The following is a 14,121-nucleotide window of genomic DNA, read 5'->3' on the forward strand; positions in this document are numbered from 1 at the left end:
TACCTTCATTACACCAATTTGTACTTTTATTTCCTATTCTTGAGGTTAGAGTCTAAATCCTAAAGATATCCAAACCAGTATTATATCTACTTCTCTACAGTCAGAGACAGCTTCTATCCTGTTGCCCTTAGCAGTCAAGGTTATTAAAATGTCTTTTCTCCAGAAAGATCCAATAGGAAAAAAGAAAGAAACCTCTCTGATTAGGCTCTAACCATACCCTACCCTCGACCAAATCGACTGGATAGGCATAATGGAAACCAGAGCACGTGGTTTCCAAACCAGAAAAATCCTATGGGCAAGGGGAGGAGAGGAGAGGAAGGATTCAGCCTGAATGAAATTGAGTAATACCAATTTCACTCGTCTTCACACATCTTCAGGCTGCATGTTTGCGGAGTAGTTTAGGAATAAATCCATGGTTTGTGGAGCACTATAAAACCTAGCGGTCTGCTGTGTTACATTATGGCTTTCCCCAGTAGTTTCCAAGGCAGGCACCAAGTCACTGGCAGGAGAATTTTGCTGGAACTGCATGCAGTACTGCAGAGATTCCTCTCCACAGTTATGAAAGGGATTTTTCCAGGCCTGATTGTTCCAAGATTGGGTGCACCAGGTCTCAGTGTTCCAGGAGTGGTTGCTTTAGGACTGGATTCCAGGTCTGGTAGCTCCATGTTGAATTGCTCCAGATCTGGTTGCTCCACATTGGAAGGTTCTCAGTTGTGTTCACTAGTCATCAGTAGGAAGAGTAGAGGCAGGTAGGTGTTGAGGCCTTCTGAGTCACACCATTGCTACCCTTTGGCTGGTTGTTTTCCTGACACCTCTTAGATTTCATTTTCTGGTTCTGGAACCAGGTCTTAACTTGTTAGTAGCTAAGTTTCTAGATATTGGAAAGTTCTTGAATCTACTGGAGGTTGAGCTATTTCTGTCTCTGAAATCTATCACTGAGTACACACAGCTGGGTGGAGGAGCACACAGTTCTGGTCTTCCTTTTCTTGACTGGGACCTTGTCTTCCTTTTTTGTGGCGCTCTTCACTGCAGAAGTGGGTTGTTTGCCTTTGGGACTAGTGGAAGAATCAGGGCTGTCCAGTCTCTGTGTGAGGCATCTCAGCAGAAGACATTTGCAAGGATGGATAGTCTTCTTCAGGCCCACAAGTCACAGGCGTTGGTGGAGAGTCCTTACAGTCAGATGCTTCGGAGCAAGGCAGGATTTGGGGACAAGCTGGATCCACACTCAGGTTATTATTGGGAAAGAGGAGGAAAAAATTTAAGAGCTGTACTATAAAAAAAAAAGTCTAAGGCTTTAAGACTTTTTTTTTCTGGAAGATCTGAGAGAAATATGACCTCCAGAAGTAAAAGTTTCAAAAAGTTGGGATGAAGCGAGTTGCCTCCAAAATAATAGGAGGCAATTAGCTCAGTCCAGCTGGGTATTCCTTATGAACAGTTAACAGCGGAAAAAAAGCGGCATGCCTGGTTATGTATGGGCCTTTTTGGTGTGCAGGCGCCAGCAGATGCAGATGGCTGTTGTATTTCAGCCTCACTTACAGATGGCCAAGGAAGTGTAGTAAAGGGAAATTTTCCCAAAGGATAAAACTTCAGGTGGCACATTTAGTTATTCACTTTGCATGGAAAAGGAAATGGCCTGATGTACAGATCAGTGCTAATTTTTGGGTAGTGGCTAATGTACTGGCCCACTTTTCAGAGAAAGAATGAGACTGGAAGAGCAGGAGCAAAGAAATCTGGGGGAGAGGTATGTTGATTGAATGGGCACAGAGTGTGTTTTTTGATCCCTGTAAATACTCATCAAAGGTCAAGCACTGCAGAGGAGTTTCCCAGTAATCAGATGGACAAGACAATCCCCATCATGCATGTCAGTTAGCTTCTCTCTCCAGTTATTCTGGTGCTTGCCCAGTGGGAAAGGGTACCATGCAACCATGGCAACAGAGATGGAGGCCATGGACTTCCCCTCACTCAGGTGATCTGGCCACCATAGCTTGAGTGGTTAACCTACCAATAGCAGAGGCCAAAGGTGATCTTGTAATGTTGCATTATTCCCTGAAGGGATCACCCAGGCACCTGTGCCAGGTTGATTACATCAGAATCCTCTTGTCAAGGAGGGGGCATCAATTTGCTCTTAATGAATAAATACATATTCAGATTATGGATTTACTTTCCATTCTCATGATGCTTCTTCCAGCATTTGTTGGCTTAAAGGTTTATCTTTTATTTTTTTATTTTTTTATTATACTTTAAGTTCTAGGGTACATGTGCATAACGTGCAGGTTTGTTACATATGTATACTTGTGCCATATTGGTGTGCTGCACCCATCAACACGTCAGCACCCGTCAACTCGTCATTTACATCAGGTATAACTCCCAATGCAATCCCTCCCCCGTCCCCGCTCCCCGTGATAGGCCCCGGTGTGTGATGTTCCCCTTCTCGAGTCCAAGTGATCTCATTGTTCAGTTCCCACCTATGAGTGAGAACATGCGGTGTTTGGTTTTCTGTTCTTGTGATAGTTTGCTGAGAATGATGGTTTCCAGCTGCATCCATGTCCCTACAAAGGACACAAACTCATCCTTTTTTATGGCTGCATAGTATTCCATGGTGTATATGTGCCACATTTTCTTAATCCAGTCTGTCACTGATGGACATTTGGGTTGATTCCAAGTCTTTGCTATTGTGAATAGTGCTGCAATAAACATACGTGTGCATGTGTCTCTATAGCAGCATGATTTATAATCCTTTGGGTATATACCCAGTAATGGGATGGCTGGGTCATATGGTACTTCTAGTTCTAGATCCTTGAGGAATCGTCATACTGTTTTCCATAATGGTTGAACTAGTTTACAATCCCACCAACAGTGTAAAAGTGTTCCTATTTCTCCACATCCTCTCCAGCACCTGTTGTTTCCTGACTTTTTAATGATTGCCATTCTAACTGGTGTGAGATGGTATCTGATTGTGGTTTTGTTTTGCATTTCTCTGATGGCCAGTGATGATGAGCATTTTTTCATGTGTCTGTTGGCTGTATGAATGTCCTCTTTTGAGAAATGTCTGTTCATATCCTTTGCCCACTTTTTGATGGGATTGTTTGTTTTTTTCTTGTAAATTTGTTTGAGTTCTTTGTAGGTTCTGGATATTAGCCTTTTGTCTGATGAGTAGATTGCAAAAATTTTCTCCCATTCTGTAGGTTGCCTGTTCACTCTGTTGGTAGTTTCTTTTGCTGTGTAGAAGCTCTTTAGTTTAATTAGATCCCATTTGTCAATTTTGGCTTTTGTTGCCATTGCTTTTGGTGTTTTAGACATGAACTCCTCGCCCATGCCTATGTCCTGAACGGTATTACCTAGGTTTTCTTCTAGGGTTTTTATGGTATTAGGTCTAACATTTAAGTCTCTAATCCATCTTGAATTAATTTTTGTATAAGGAGTAAGGAAAGGATACAGTTTCAGCTTTCTACTTATGGCTAGCCAATCTTCCCAGCACCATTTATTATTTAGGGAATCCTTTCCCCGTTTCTTGTTTTTCTCAGGTTTATCAAAGATTAGATGGCTGTAGATGTGTGGTATTATTTCTGAGGACTGTTCTGTTCCATTGGTCTATATCTCTGTTTTGGTACCAGTACCATGCTGTTTTGGTTACTGTAGTCTTGTAGTATAGTTTGAAGTCAGGTAGCGTGATGCCTCCAGCTTTGTTCTTTTGACTTAGGATTGTCTTGGAGATGCAGGCTCTTTTTTGGTTCCATATGAACTTTAAAGCAGTTTTTCCCAATTCTGTGAAGAAGCTCATTGGTAGCTTGATGGGGATGGCATTGAATCTATAAATTACCTTGGGCAGTATGGCCATTTTCACGATATTGATTCTTCCTATCCATGAGCATGGTATGTTCTTCCATTTGTTTATGTCCTCTTTTATTTCACTGAGCAGTGGTTTGTAGTTCTCCTTGAAGAGGTCCTTTACATCCCTTGTAAGTTGGATTTCTAGGTATTTTATTCTCTTTGAAGCAATTGTGAATGGAAATTCATTCCTGATTTGGCTCTCTGTTTGTCTGTTACTGGTGTATAAGAATGTTTGTGATTTTTGCACATTAATTTTGTATCCTGAGACTTTGCTGAAGTTACTTATCAGCTTAAGGAGATTTTGGGCTGAGACAATGGGGTTTTCTAAATATACAATCATGTCATCTGCAAACAGGGACAATTTGACTTCTCCTTTTCCTAACTGAATACCCTTTATTTCTTTCTCTTGCCTAATTGCCCTAGCCAGAACTTCCAACACTATGTTGAATAGGAGTGGTGAGAGAGGGCATCCCTGTCTTGTGCCAGTTTTCAAAGGGAATTTTTCCAGTTTTTGCCCATTCAGTATGATATTGGCTGTGGGTTTGTCATAAATAGCTCTTATGATTTTGAGATACATTCCATCAATACCGAGTTTATTGTGAGTTTTTAGCATGAAGGGCTGTTGAATTTTGTCAAAGGCCTTTTCTGCATCTATTGAGATAATCATGTGATTTTTGTCTTTGGTTCTGTTTATATGCTGGATTACGTTTGTTGATTTGCATATGTTGAACCAGCCTTGCATCCCAGGGATGAAGCCAACTTGATCATGGTGGATAAGCTTTTTGATGTGCTGCTGGACCGGTTTGCCAGTATTTTATTGAGGATTTTTGCATTGATGTTCATCAGGGATATTGGTCGAAAAGTCTCTTTTTTTGTTGTGTCTCTGCCGGGCTTTGGTATCAGGATGATGTTGGCCTCATAAAATGAGTTAGGGAAGATTCCGTCTTTTTCTATTGATTGGAATAGTTTCAGAAGGAATGGTACCAGCTCCTCTTTGTACCTCTGGTAGAATTCAGCCGTGAATCCATCTAGTCCTGGACTTTTTTTGGTTGGTAGGCTATTAATTATTGCCTCAATTTCAGAGCCTGCTATTGGTCTATTCAGGGATTCAACTTCTTCCTGGTTTAGTCTTGGGAGAGTATAAGTGTCCAGGGAATTATCCATTTCTTCTAGATTTTCTAGTTTATATGCGTAGAGGTGTTTATAGTATTCTCTGATGGTAGTTTGTATTTCTGTGGGATCAGTGGTGATATCCCCTTTATCATTTTTTATTGCATCTAATTGATTCTTCTCTCTTTTCTTCTTTATTAGTCTTGCTAGCAGTCTATCAATTTTGTTGATCTTTTCAAAAAACCAACTCCTGGATTCATTGATTTTTTGGAGGGTTTTTTGTGTCTCTATCTCCTTCAGTTCTGCTCTGATCTTAGTTGTTTCTTGCCTTCTGCTAGCTTTTGAATGTGTTTGCTCTTGCTTCTTTAATTCTTTTAATTGTGATGTTAGAGTGTCAATTTTTTATCTTTCCAGCTTTCTCTTGTGGGCATTTAGTGCTATAAATTTCCCTCTACACACTGCTGTAAATGTGTCCCAGAGATTCTGGTATGTTGTATCTTTGTTCTCATTGGTTTCAAAGAACATCTTTATTTCTGCCTTCATTTCGTTATGTACCCAGTAGTCATTCAGGAGCAGGTTATTCAGTTTCCATGTAGTTGAGCGGTTTTGATTGAGTTTCTTAGTCCTGAGTTCTAGTTTGATTGCACTGTGGTCTGAGAGATAGTTTGTTATAATTTCTGTTCTTGTACATTTGCTGAGGAGTGCTTTACTTCCAATTATGTTGTCAATTTTGGAATAAGTGCGATGTAGTGCTGAGAAGAATGTATATTCTGTTGATTTGAGGTAGAGAGTTCTGTAGATGTCTATTAGGTCTGCTTGCTGCAGAGATGAGTTCAATTCCTGGATATCCTTGTTAACTTTCTGTCTTGTTGATCTGTCTAATGTTGACAGTGGGGTGTTGAAGTCTCCCATTATTATTGTCTGGGAGTCTAAGTCTCTTTGTAAATCTCTAAGGACTTGCTTTATGAATCTGGGTGTTCCTGTATTGGGTGCATATATATTTAGGATAGTTAGCTCTTCCTGTTGAATTGATCCCTTTACCATTATGTAATGGCCTTCTTTGTCTCTTTTGATCTTTGATGGTTTAAAGTCTGTTTTATCAGAGACTAGGATTGCAGCCCCTGCTTTTTTTTGTTCTCCATTTGCTTGGTAGATCTTCCTCCATCCCTTTATTTTGAGCCTGTGTATATCTCTGCATGTGAGATGGGTCTCCTGAATACAGCAGACTGATGGGTCTTGACTCTTTATCCAGTTTGCCAGTCTGTGTCTTTTAATTGGAGCATTTAGTCCATTTACATTTAAGGTTAATATTGTTATGTGTGAACTTGATCCTGCCATTATGATATTAACTGGTTATTTTGCTCATTAGTTGATGCAGTTTCTTCCTAGCATCGATGGTCTTTACATTTTGGCATGTTTTTGCAATGGCTGGTACCGATTGTTCCTTTCCATATTTAGTGCTTCCTTCAGGGTCTCTTGTAAGGCAGGCCTGGTGGTGACAAATCTCTAAGCATTTGCTTATCTGTAAAGGATTTTATTTCTCCTTCACTTATGAAACTTAGTTAGGCTGGATATGAAATTCTGGGTTTAAAATTCTTTTCTTTAAGAATGTTGAATATTGGCCCCCACTCTCTTCTGGCTTGTAGAGTTTCTGCTGAGAGATCTGCTGTTAGTCTGATGGGCTTCCCTTTGTGGGTAACCCGACCTTTCTCTCTGGCTGCCCTTAACATTTTTTCCTTCATTTCAACTTTGGTAAATCTGGCAATTATGTGTCTTGGAGTTGCTCTTCTCACGGAGTATCTTTGTGGCGTTCTCTGTATTTCCTGAATTTGAATGTTGGCCTGCCCTGCTAGGTTGGGGAAGTTCTCCTGGATGATATCCTGAAGAGTGTTTTCCAACTTGGTTCCATTTTCCCCCTCACTTTTCAGGCACCCTAATCAGACGTAGATTTCGTCTTTTTACATAATCCCATACTTCTTGCAGGCTTAGTTCATTTCTTTTTCTTCTTTTTTCTTTAGATTTCTCTTCTCGCTTCATTTCATTCATTTGATCCTCAATCGCTGATACTCTGTCTTCCAGTTGATCGAGTTGGTTACTGAAGCTTGTGCATTTGTCACGTATTTCTCATGTCATGGTTTTCATCTCTGTCTGTTCGTTTATGGCCTTCTCTGCATTAATTATTCTGGTTATCAATTCTTCCACTCTTTTCTCAAGATTTTTAGTTTCTTTGCGCTTGGTACGTAATTCCTCCTTTAGCTCTGAGAATTTCGATGGACTGAAGCCTTCTTCTCTCATCTCATCAAAGTCATTCTCCATCCAGCTCTGATCCGTTGCTGGCGATGAGCTGCGTTCCTTTGGAGGGGGAGATGTGTTCTTATTTTTTGAATTTCCAGCTTTTCTGCCTCGCTTTTTCCCCATCTTTGTGGTTTTATATGCCTCTGGTCTTTGATGATGGTGACGTACTGATGGGGTTTTGGTGTGGGTGTCCTTCCTGTTTATTAGTTTTCCTTCTAACAGTCAGGACCCTCAGCTGTAAGTCTGTTGGAGATTGCTTGAGGTCCACTCCAGACCCTGTTTGCCTGGGTGTCAGCAGCAGAGGCTGCAGAAGATAGAATACTGCTGAACAGCGAGTGTACCTGTCTGATTCTTGCTTTGGAAGCTTCCTCTCAGAGGTGTACTCCACCGTGTGAGGTGTGGGGTGTCGGTCTGTCCCTAGTGGAGGATGTCTCCCAGGTAGGCTACTCAGGGGTCAGGGACCCACTTGAGCAAGCAGTCTGTCCGTTCTCAGATCTCAACCTCCATGTTGGGAGATCCACTGCTCTCTTCAAAGCTGTCAGACAGAGTCACTTGCGTCTGCAGAGGTTTCTGCTGCTTTTTGTTGTTGTTGTTGTTGTTTAGCTGTGCTCTGTCCCCAGAGGTGGAGTCTACAGAGACTGGCAGGCCTCCTTGAACTGCTGTGAGCTCCACCCAGTTTGATCTTCCCAGGGCTTTGTTTACCTACTTAAGCCTCAGCAATGGTGGGCGCCCCTCCCCCAGCCTCGCTGCTGCCTTGCGGTTAGATCGCAGACTGCTGTGCTAGCAATGAGGAAGGCTCCGTGGGCGTGGGACCCTCCCGGCCAGGCGTGGGATATAATCTCCTGGTGTGCCCGTTTGCTTAAAGCACAGTATTGGGGTGGGAGTTACCCAGTTTTCCAGGTGTTGTGTGTCTCAGTTCCCCTGGCTAGGAAAAGGGATTCCCTTCTCCCTTGTGCTTCCCAGGTGAGGCGATGCTTCGCCCTGCTTCAGCTCTCGCTGGTCGGGCTGCAACAGCTGACCAGCACCAATTGTCCGGCACTCCCCAGTGAGTTGAACCCAGTACCTCAGTTGATAATGCAGAAATCACCTGTCTTCTGTGTCACTCGCACTGGGAACTGGAGACTGGAGCTGTTCCTATTCGGCCATCTTGCTCCGCCCCCGGTTTATCTTTTATTGTGGTGTCCCACTCAGCATTTGCCCTGACCGGAGGCACATTTCATGGCCAAGATGTGCAACAATGGGCTTATGCTTTCAGAATAAGTTGGTCTAACCACATGTCTCATCCCTCAGAAGTAGCTGGCTTGAAAGAATGATGGAGAGACCTACTAAAATTTGAGGTGCTGTTCTAGAGGATGCAGTACATACATGCCTTAATTCAGGGACCACTCAACAGTGGTGACTGCCTTATAGTCAGGATCTAAGGGTTCGAGAACCAAAAGGTAAGGTAGGAAGGGCCCCTTTCATTATTATTCCTTACAACACACTTCTAGAACTTCTCCCTTTAATCTCCATAACCATGGATTTGGTAGGTTTGGGGGTCCAAGTACCCAAGGAAGGAATGCTTTTCCATGCTATACAGTCAGGCAGTCCTGTTAAATGGAAAACTGAGCCCTGCTCTCTGGCCGATTTTGGCTCCTGTGCTACTTAACCTAGAGGGAGCTAAAGGGGTGACTCTTATGGATGGATGATAGAAACCAATTAATAATGAGAAAATGAGTTGCTACCTTACAAGGTAAGGTGCTTGAAACCCAGGGGATTCACTATAGCAATCAGTAAACCCTCCAAAGACTGAGGTATGACAGGAAGGGGGTTTGGGTCACCCTATCAGGTAAAGAACCCCATCCAGCTGAGGTTTTAGCAGAGGATAAGGGGAATGTGGAATGGGTAGTGGAAGAAAAAAGTCATCATTCTCAAATTAGAGTTTATAACTGGTTAGAGAATTAAGGAAAGTAGCAGCTGTTTTGTGTTAATTGTTTCCCCTACCCCTTCTCTGTTAATTTTTTTTTTGGAATGTTTTGATAAAATATAATTCATGTAACATAAAGTTCACCATTTGAAAGTACGTAATTTAATGTTTTTTTCTGTATTCCTAGCACCATCATCTAATTCCTGCACATTTCCATAATCTCAAGAAGAAACCTCTGTCAGCAGTTATTCTCTATTGCCTCTTCCCCTATCCATTGGCTAATGGATTAGATTAATCAGTAATCTACTTTTTGTCTCTATGGATTTGCCTATTCTGGACATTTCATATAAATGGAATCACACAATATGTGGCCTTTTGTGTCTGCTGTAGTTTAGAACAATGTTTTCAAGGTTTATCTAAATTGTAGCATGTATTAGTACTTCATGCCTTCTTATGGCTAATATTCGCTTGTATGAATATATCATATCTTGCTTATCAACTTACCAACTGATAAACATTAAGGTTGTTTCTACTTTTTCCTATTATAAATAATGCTGCTATAAACATTCATGTACAAGTTGAACTTGGCGTACAAAAACTTGTACTAAACCTTGTACAAAAACCTGTACAAAACCATGTACAAAAACTTGTAGAAAAACTTGTTGTACATGTACAAGTTTTTGTTGATATATGTTTTCTTTTCTTTTGATTATATACCTAGAAGTAAAATTTCTGGGTCATGTATTAAGTAGTAATATGTCTAATGTTTTGAGGAACTCCCAAACAGTTTTCCACAGTTTTACACCACTTTACATCCCCACCAACAATATATGAGGTTTCCATTTTCTCCACATACTTGTCATCAAAAATTATTATTATTTTTATTATAGCCATCCCAGTGGGTATAAAGTGACTTCTCATTGTGGTTTTAGTTTGCATTTTCCTAATGATGACTGTTGTGGAACATCTTTTCATGAGTCTTTTGACTATTTGCATATCTTCTTTGGAGAACTCCCATCAAATCCTTTGCCCACTTTTTAATTTTTTTTTGTTTGTTTTTGTTTGTTGTTTTTTTGTGTGTGTCAGTCTGGCTCTGTCACCCAGGCTGGAATGCAGTGGCACGATTTTGGTTCACTGTAACTTCCGCCTCTCGAGTTCAAGTGATTCTTCTGTGTCAGCCTCCCGAATAGCTGGGATTACAGGTGCCCACCACCACACCCTACTATTTTTAGTAGAGATGAGGTTTCACCATGTTGGCCAGGCTGGTCTCAAACTCCTGACCTCAGGTGATCCGTGCGCCTCGGCCTCCCAAAGTGCTAGAATTACATGTGTGAGCCACCACGCCTGGTGGGTTGTCTTTTAAATATTGCATTGTAAGAGGTTTTTTTGTTATGAGTTTTGGATACACTAGACCCTTAGCAGAGGCATGATTTGCAAATATTTGTCTTCTATTCTGTTGGTTGTTTTTTCACTTTCTTATTGGTGTCCTTTGATACTCAGAAGTTTTAAATTTTGATAAAGTCCAGCCAATTTGTCTGTTTCTTCTTTGGTTGCTTGTACTTTTAGTGTCGTATCTAAGAAATCATTGCTTAATCCAAAGTCATAAAGATTCACACTTAAGTTTTTTTTAATAGTTTTATAGTTTTTGCTCTTGATTTAGATCTTTCATCTATTTTGAGTTAATTCTTGCATATGCTGTGTGATAGGGGTACAAATTCATTCTTTTAACATGGATATCCAGTTGTCCCAGCGCTATATGTTGAAAAGATAATTCTTCTTTCCCCATTCAGTGGTCTTGGGACCCTTGCTGAGAATCAGTTAAATATAAATATATGAGTTTATTTCTGGACTGTCGATTCAATTCCATTGATATCTATCCTTATGCCAGTACCACAATGTCTTGATTACTGTTGCTTTGCAGTAAGTTTTAAATTTGGGAAATGTGAGTCCTCCAACTTTGTTTTACTTTTTAGGAATTATTATTATTATTTGGCTATTTCTGGTTCTTTTTATTTCTACATGAATTTTAGGATCAGCTTGTCCAGTTTTGCAAAAAAGGCAGTTGGAATTTTGATAGACATTGCATTGAATTTGTCAATGTTCCTGCTATTTTAAACAAAGAGCAATGTAGTGGCTAAAGTTTAATGGTTTTGGAATATGACTGAATGACATTACCCTACAGTGGCATGTAGCTGATGGGATTTTGTATGTTCCCTGTGTTGGGGATACAAATTTCTCATCTAAATAAAGGATAAACGCAGATGCTAAGAAGTAACCAGGTATATTTTCTACTTTTCACTCTATATGCATGCTGCACCTTTCTCTATCCTGCTCTGGGCCCCAGGAGGCTGACCTTTATGGACTGCATCAGCCAAGCCCCCTTGCCCTCCAGCTTTTGGTTGGATTCAACCAATAGGAGGCACCAGGAAGAGATTGGAAAGTAGGAAGAAAGAGAGGTTAGGATATTCCACCAGTTTCCTCTCTGCTGAGGTGAAGGTTGGCAGTGGCTGTGTTTTTCTCTCAGCAGCACCATCCCTATTGGGTCACCCTGTCCTGCAGCAAAAGATCTCTCTGGGTTCTGGTAAACAGTCCAGATTTAAATACTTACAATTTCAGGTGTAAGGATGCTATGGCTTCCTATGGCTAGCTCTGGGGTGCATCATCATCCTTTATTGGTTTCTCCTAACCTTGCCAAAATCTTCATAAATAGTCTGTGATTAAACTCCCTTTAATCAGCTGTTTCTAGTGTGCCATCTGCTTCCTATCATCCCGGAGAGTACAAAATGGAAAGATCTGTAAGATATATTAAGTCAAAGAGGCAATATGCAGGGCAGCGTAATATGAAGCCTGTAATACTCTATTATTTGTAAGAGAAGGAGTAAGGAGAATATATCTTATTTTCTTAAATACTGTATTAGTTTGGAATTAGGTTTAGCATTAAATGATAATATCCAAAAAGAACAGTGGCTTTTAAAAGATTGAAGTAGCTTGCTTGCTTTTTTCTTTCTTTCTTTCTTTCTTTCTTTCTTTCTTTCTTTCTTTCTTTCTTTCTTTCTTTCTTTCTTTCATCTTTCTCTCTCTCTTTTCTTTCTTTCTTTCTCTTTCTTTCTCTCTCTCTCTTCTTTCTTTCTTTCATCTTTCTCTCTCTCTTTCTTTCTTTCTCTCTCTCTCTTCTTTCTTTCTTTTCTTTCTTTCTCTTTCTTTCTCTCTTTCCTTCCTTCCTCCCTTCCTTCCTTCCTTCCTTCCTTCCTTCCTTCCTTCCTTCCTTCCTTCCTTCCTTCCTTCCTTCCTTTTTCAGGATCTTGCTCTGTTGCCCAGGCTGGAGTGCAGTGGTATCATCTAGCTCACTGCAACCTCTGCCTCCTGGGCTCAAGTGATCCTCTCACCTCATCCTCCTGAGTAGCTGGGAGTACAGGCAAGTGCCACCATACCTGGCTAATTTTTGTATTTTTTTGTAGAGACGGGGTCTCACCATATTGCCGAGGCTGCTCTTGAACTCCTGAGCTCAAGTGATCTGCCCACTTTGGCCTCCTAAAGTGCTGGGATTACAGGCTATTTCTCTCTGTAAATGTCCAGGGCTGGCAGTCCAAGGCTGAGGGCAAGTGCTGTGCTCCATAACACACTCAGGGATTCAGTTTCTTTCTAGTTCACCAGCCCTCCATCCTTAGGGCATGTTCTTGTCCTCCAATCTAATGTTACATCCACTTCCCAGCCAGCAAGATGGAATGGAGAAGAAGGGGCAAAGGGCATATCCCAAGGAAGGTTCCTGGAAGTTGCCTCATAGCCTGTTTGTCTATATCCCATCTGGTCACATCTAGCTATAAGGGAGCCTGGGGAACATAGTTTTAATTCCTGGCAGCCAGGTGTCTAACTAAAAATTCTAATGCTATTTAAGACGAGAAGAATGAAAATTGGAAGTAATTAACAGTCTTTGTCACATATGTGCATTTAAAAGTAACTTGAGAAGAATATCAGGAAACTGTTAGCAGTGGTTATCTGGGGAGGGGAGAGGAGGTGGCAGGTGAGAACAAGACAGATGAGGAATAACAGTTGCAGAGAGAGTCTTCACTATATCTCTTGCTACATATTTTAACTATGAGCCATGTATAGGTATTACCTATTTCTAAGATTTATTTAAAATTCCTTCCTAAAGATATGTAAATAAGAGAAAATAAAGAAAAAATTATTCCAGCCAGTCTAAACTTTGGTAAGAAAAAAAGGGCCATGGAGTTCAGTGAGCTAATGGCCCCCAACTATAGGGCCATTAATGACCTAATCAGAGGAAGAAGGTATAACCACGGTGTATTAGTTTTCTATTGCTGTGTAACAAATACCACAAACAGCAGCTCAAAATAACACAAATTTATTATCTCACAGTTCTTGTGTTGGGAGTTTGGTTTTAACTGGGCCCTCTACTCAGGGTCTCATAAGGCTTAAATTAAGATGTTGTATAGCTGTGCCATCATCCTCAGGAGGTTCAGCTAGGGAAAGAGCCACTTCCAAGCTCACTCAGATTGTTGGCAGAATACATTTCCTTGTTGTCAGCTGTAGTCTGGGGACACTCCCCACTGCTAAAGACTGCTCTCAGGTCCTCGCCACATGGTTCCTCCATTTCAGCAACACGCCTTTGTCAAATTTTGCCCATACTTTAAATCTCTGTTTTTCCTTCTGTGACCAGCCAAAGAAAACTCACTGCTCTTAGGTGGCTAATATGATTAAGATAGGTACACATAAATAGTCTCCCTTTCTTAAAATTAACTGTGCCCATAAAGATCAATGGAATAGAACAGACAGTTCAGAAACAAACCCTCACATATGCAGCCAAATGATCTTCAACAGGGGTGCCAAGACCACTCATGGGAGAAAGGACAGTCTCTTCAACAAATGGTACTGGGAAAACTGGATATCCACATGCAAAAGAATAAAGTTGGATGCTTATCTTGCAGCATATACAAAAAATTACCTCAAAACAGATTAAA

At 40.9% G+C, this 14,121-nt stretch overlaps 1 pseudogene; it reads right to left on the reverse strand.

Annotated features, from left to right (window-relative positions):
* Positions 1 to 363: 363 nt before the first annotated feature.
* LOC103222337 (homeobox protein NANOG pseudogene) lies at positions 364 to 13,754 on the reverse strand (annotated as a pseudogene).
* Positions 13,755 to 14,121: the final 367 nt, after the last annotated feature.

Source organism: Chlorocebus sabaeus, chromosome 17 (assembly GCF_047675955.1).
Source record: "Chlorocebus sabaeus isolate Y175 chromosome 17, mChlSab1.0.hap1, whole genome shotgun sequence".
In the NCBI taxonomy this organism is placed as follows: domain Eukaryota; kingdom Metazoa; phylum Chordata; class Mammalia; order Primates; family Cercopithecidae; genus Chlorocebus; species Chlorocebus sabaeus.